This window comes from Cydia strobilella, chromosome 17 (genome assembly GCF_947568885.1).
Source record: "Cydia strobilella chromosome 17, ilCydStro3.1, whole genome shotgun sequence".
Classification (NCBI taxonomy): Eukaryota; Metazoa; Arthropoda; class Insecta; order Lepidoptera; family Tortricidae; genus Cydia; species Cydia strobilella.
In genome coordinates, this window is record NC_086057.1 from 5714325 (window position 1) to 5720507 (window position 6183).

Here is a 6183-nt window from a genome sequence, read left to right on the forward strand (position 1 = left end):
GACCGGCGCATGGATTCTCAAGCCTCTCACCCCAGTTTCGGAGAACGGTGACCTGAGCATTTGTCCGCCAGCGTTTCACTTCCTCAAGCATAGGCTCCGTCTCTCTTGCTCGTGATTCCGCAATCCGTCTATACACTTCCGCCAGGGCTTTTGCCTCCAGATCCCAGGGTGGGGTGCCGGCCAAGGCGCATGCTGCATCACTGGAGATGGTGCGATACCCTCTAATGGCCCTTATCGCCATGATCCTTTGGGGTCTTCGTAGAAGGGTTTGATTTTCGGCGCTAAGGGCATCTACCCAGATGGGTGCACCGTACAGGGCCATCGACCTCACTACCATCGTGCCAGTCCCATTTGAGCCTAGCAGTTTTCTCGCCTACGTCAGCGATGCCGGTTTTTGAGCGCAGCGTGGTGTTTCTTATGCGATCAGCTAGTTTACACCTACAATGCTGCGCTCCATAGCGCGTTGGCAAACCTTCAGTTTGGACTTCTGGATCTCTGTGAGTGACCAAGTTTGGGCGCCGTAGGTTAGAACAGGCAGAACACACATGTCAACGAGTTTGCGCTTCAGTGACAATGGAAGGTTACCCTTCATTAGCTCTTTCATAGACCAGTAGCTCTTCCAGGCATTTTGAACACGGCGCTCAACTTCCTTGTCTTGCCTGTTACTGAAAGAAACTAGCTGGCCCAAGTAGATGTACTCGTCAACATAATGTATGATCTGCCCGTCTACCTCGACACTATCTCGTGTCTTGCTATTGGTCATCACCTTTGTCTTTGCGCGGTTCATTTGAAGTCCGACCTGAAGGCTTGCGTTGCTCAGATCTTGGAGCATTTTCTGTAGTTCTGCTGCAGAAGGGGCAAAGAGAACAATGTCGTCGGCGAATCGAAGATTAGATAGCCTCCTATCACCGACGACTATTCCCTCAGCCCCCCAGGAAACCGCCAGGCTCTTAAAAACTTCTTCGAGGGTGCTTGTGAATAGTTTAGGAGACAGCGGATCACCCTGTTTAACACCTCGTTGTATAGGGAACGACGGACCGGAGTACTGAAGTTTTATAAATAAAATAAATAAAAAAAATAAAATAAAAAAAAATATATCGGCGGTGCTATTACTGTATATATTTTTGATTAGGTTTATATAGGTAGGATTAATGTTTATTTTATGAGTGCGGTTACTATGGCAGAATGGGTTAAGCTATCAAATGCTTTCCTGTAATCAACAAATGCTAAATACAGGGGGATCTTAAATTCATTATACTTTTCAATGATTTGGTTGAGTGTGTGGAGGTGGTCGGTGGTGGAAAATCCGGGACGAAAGCCTGCCTGTTCGGGGGGTTGATGTCGGTCGAGCTGCCCAGCAATACGACATTCGATAACTTTAATAAATATTTTGTAAATATGAGAAACCAGACTGATGGGGCGATAGTTGCCTATGTCGAACTTATCGCCTTTCTTATACAAGAGTATCATATGAGAATGAAGCAGCTTTTGGGGTAATTTTCCTGTTTTTATGATGTTATTGAATAATTTGGTAAGGGGAAGTAAAAGGTTGGTCTTTCCGAAAACAAGTTCTTCTGTGCTAATTCCGTCAGCTCCAGGGCTTTTATCGAACTTCATCGTGGACATGGCTTTACCCACTTCCTCGGTTGTGATGGGAGAGATAGTTTCAGCACAGTAATACTCTGGTGTGCTATGTGAGTTGGATGGCTCCGAATATAGAGAAGTATAGAATTGTGTGCAGATGTCCATAATTTTGTTCCTGTCACTATGCTTTTGGCCATTTTCATCCTTTAAGCTGGTGATCCATGATTTCCCTTTCCTTATTCCATTTTTTGCGGTTCTAAGTGATCTATTATTAATTAGTGCTGTTGCGACTAGATTAGTGTTGTGGTTGCGGAGGTCGGTTCGGATGCTTCGTTTAGTCTTCCTGTCTATTGCACGGTACTCAGCAGAGCCTATTTCGAAACCAGTCCGCTCTTTTATTAAATTTCTGGTGGCATTTGATAATACAGTGCGTTTCTTTTGGATAGTCTTGATTTTACTATTCGCGGATTGAATCGCATTCAAAATGTTGTCATATTGAGTTTCTGTATCGTCGATGCCTATATTTAATGTGCTAAATTTGTTTTGCAGTTCCAAATTATACTGATCGTAGTTAGCTGTTAGTGTGGCTCTGTCTAGTTTTTTGTGTCGTCTTGAGAATATGTTTTTGCGGTGTATTTTAAAATTAAATTTTAAGGTGGTCCGAAGAGGTCGGTGGTCTGAGTTAAATTGCATTTTATTTAAAATTCCTGTATTACTTATTATGTCGTTGTTTGTGGTAAGTACGAAATCGATCTCGTTTTTGGTTTGCCCATTTGGCGACACCCAAGTCCAGCGGCGTTGTAGTTTTTTTGGAAAGAAGCTGTTGCTGACTTTTAGCCTTTGCCCAAATGCGAACTGGATCAGGCGAGAACCACGTATATTCCGGTCTCCCAACCCGTATGGTCCGAGAATTTCATCGCTGTCCAGTTCTTGTCTGGGCCCTATCTTAGCGTTGAAGTCACCGAGGATAATACTCCAGGATCCTCGATGCTCCTCGCAAGCCTTGTTTAGAAGGTCGTAAAAGTCCTCCACCTCGTCGTCGCAGTGCGCGGATGTAGGTGCGTAAACTTGGATCACCGTTAGGGTCTGGTTTGGTGCTAGCCGAAACTTGAGAACTGCAATTCTGTTGGAGTAGCTGCAAAATTCGATTATATTGTTCTTCCACTTTTTGGCCACCACGAAACCTGGAGTAGGTTGTAACCCTGTCCGCTGGTGTCCCCAAAGTGGTAGAATATGCATCCGTCCCTTTCTTCTATTTCTTCGCCCGGTCTTCTCACCTCCGATAAGCCTACTATGTCCCACTTGACTTTATCCAGCGCATTCTCGAGTTCTATTAAACGCTCATCTTTTAGCAGAGTTCGGACGTTGTAGGTTAAGACGTTGAGCTTATCAGTGTCCGTTTTGCATGCCAAGGTCGGTTTATTTGTAGTGGGTGTTCCCGCTCGGAGATTCTTAGCACCCCTGGCTCTGGGGACGCTATCCCCAGCACCGCCGAGCACTCGGGGCCTATTCGGGGAGTTGTTCATTTCATGGGGAGGTTTGGACCATAATCCCACCACGCTGGTCCAGTGCGGGTTGGTGGGTCGCCAGTTATGCCTCGTTTGTTGATTAGCAGGGTGCACCGCGAGCAGGTGAGGTTGGCTTGGGTTCCGTGAGATGTTATGTGGACCCCTTACACCCCTTACTTTATTAAATAGTTAAGTAATTTGATTTGTTCCCAAAGTTGTGTATAGATGGCAACACCAATCTCTCTCGCTATGTCGTAATTCGGTAAGGAATTCGTATAGGAGGTGCAAGCGCGTACTGCTCGCCCTTAGAGTTGGTCAAAGACGCCAAGTCTTATTGGGATGGCATATAGTCGAGGGATTGGGACCGGTTCCGCCGTGGCGGGGTGGCCTAGGGGTTCAAGGCGTTAGCCCGGATTGCTAAAGACGCCGGTTCGAATCCGGCCTTCACCACTGGAGGGCTTCGTCAGTTTTTCTTTAATATATGATCTTTTCTTTAATATCTGTTTATAATCTACGCTTAATAATTCAGGAAAATAAAGTAAAAATCAAAGCAATGTTAAAAGAATTAACTAGTGGCTTAGTTGAAGAACTTTAAGTTCCGAGCAAACGAAATGCGTTATTTTACCACAAGGCGAAAGGGGAAGAAGTTAACTGACCTTCTTCCCCATATAAACGTATCCCCCATTTTCCTCTCTGAATATAAACATTATAGAAAAATATTTTTACGCAATTTGATGCATAATTAACCACAGCCCTTGATAACACTGTTAGATGTTTTAGATTTTTGAATTATTATATGTGTTAGGAGCTTCTAAAAAAATATGCAATATGTATAATCAAAAATCAATATACAATAAATTGTGTAAAAATATTTATAGTCAGATGAATTTTAATAGAATTTTTGATACAATAAAATAAAATGGCGTACCTAAGTAAAATATTGTAAAAAAAAATTGTTTTTTGGTTGGAACCACTTGGAAAAAATAACCTAGGTACTCATATTGTGCTAGGTAGTCATTTTATTAAGTTAATACTTTAATCTAATCGCCTTAGTTGTCATTTTCAGTTATAAGAGCGTAGTAGCAAAACTCAGGTGCGTCGTGGCAGATTTAATGGTTGATGGCATACTTTCTCGTGATTCTCGGACCAGGACATGCAGTGGAAAAGTAGTCCGAAAGTCCGAACAAGGGTCTCCTGTAAACAGGCAAAGTTTGACGTCGTCTTTATTGATAAAAAAAAAACCCGGCCAAGTGAGAGAGACATTCAAAACCACAATTTTTAATAATTGCATTGCCAAAATGAGGATGAGAGTATCTTTGATGACTGATACTTGCGGGTCTGAACCGTTGCAGGTCTGCCTATACTCGTCGGACGCGTCCTTGCAGTCGATAAAACCGTCGCACAACGTTGCGTTGGAGATGCACTCACCGTTTTTGCACTGCCATTGTTCATCGCTGTAGAAACACGAATCAATATAAGATATAGTATGAATCTTCTCGAATGATTTTCACGCCTAAGACCCTAATCTGTTAAGCAAAAACCATTGTTTCTTGTGCGAGCGGTCGGCCATTGTGTCTGAGCGCGTGCCAAAGCAACAATGTCGTTTAAAAGCGACTGTATCGTGATAATTTTAAGGTGTTTTGGTAATGAAGGACCATCGACCACCTCAATGTAGGCGAGCGCTCATATTATTACATAGATTTGAACCTTAGAACCACCACGATACAACCGTTATTTAAACGACATTGTTGCTTTGGCACGCGCTCAAACACAATGGCCGACCGCTCACAGAAAAGAGACAATAGCTTTTGTTAAACAGATTGGGGTCTGAGGCGTAAAAATCATTTGAGAGTACATTGATCCGCCTGTTGCTATCTCTATTGAACTCGCATAATTATATTGCTGTCCCACCCATGATGCTGATTGTCAATGTCACTGTCCGAACTTGACAGCAATTTATGCGCGCGCAAAAGAGATAGCGGACGTCCTGTATCTAACGCCATCTTGATAGTTAGCCTCGTGATTAATTCCTTTGTTTTTTTCTAATTAATATTGTTTAAAGTGTAATATCGATAGCTTATTACTTATTATACAGTAAACGAATGTGCTTGTGTGCAGTGAATGGAGAATTGGAAGATACCTACTTGAACATTTGACACTAAATATTACAGTTTTTTGTATTTAATGCTAAGAAATTAATTTCCTTATTTTCTAATAAGTAATAAGTAATCGTGCCGAATCCTGTACCAAGTCAGACGACACAACGGAGCCACGCTGTTGTTGTCGCCCAAATCTAATGTTTAATTTGTCATTGGTTTTTATTTGTAGTTTTTTGTTTCCTTGTATTCTTATTTTGTAGTTTCACAGACCCTTGGTTTTTAGGGTTCCGTACCCAAAAGGTAAAAACAGGATCCTATTACTAAGACTCCGCTGTCCGTCTGTCCGTCTATCCGTCTGTCCGTCTGTCTGTCTGTCACCAGGCTGTAACTCATGAACCGTGATAGCTAAACAGTTAAAATGTTCACAGATGATGTATTTCTGTTGCCGCTATAACAACAAATACTAAAAAGTACGGAACCCTCGGTGGGCGAGTCCGACTCGCACTTGGCTGGTTTTTACTGTAATGCTGTGCATTTAAGTAATAAATAATAATGAAGGTGTGGCGACCACGTAAATTTGTGTGAAGCCACCTTTACAGAAAAATAAACGCATGTGAGCTATACCTGCACGACGTATTTATTTCCTCTGTCACGTTGGTTGACTCCGTGGTAAGCACTTCTGCCAAGGTTGTACTCTCAAATCCGGTCGTCTCCGTTACTTCAAGTAAAAATACTGCGAAACACGAAACAACACATTAATATTATATTAGCCATTGCGGAGAGTTCCATTATGATCAGCATTTTAAACTAGCATATAACACAGAAATAAGTAATTGGTACAGTCAACCAATTTGATTCCTAGGCCACTATAGAACCTTGTCGCTATAACTACTAGATACATGTCATAATACATCACTTGATTGATTCATTATGACATGGTTCTAATAGTGGAACAGGAATCAAATCGGTTGACTGAACGTAACACCAATATG

At 42.3% G+C, this 6183-nt stretch overlaps 1 non-coding gene across 1 annotated transcript; it reads left to right on the forward strand.

The window, feature by feature from the left end:
• The first annotated feature begins 3469 nt into the window (after positions 1-3469).
• Trnas-gga (transfer RNA serine (anticodon GGA)) lies at positions 3470-3542 on the forward strand. The gene has a single exon. It is a non-coding gene; the product is annotated as a tRNA-Ser (tRNA).
• Positions 3543-6183: the final 2641 nt, after the last annotated feature.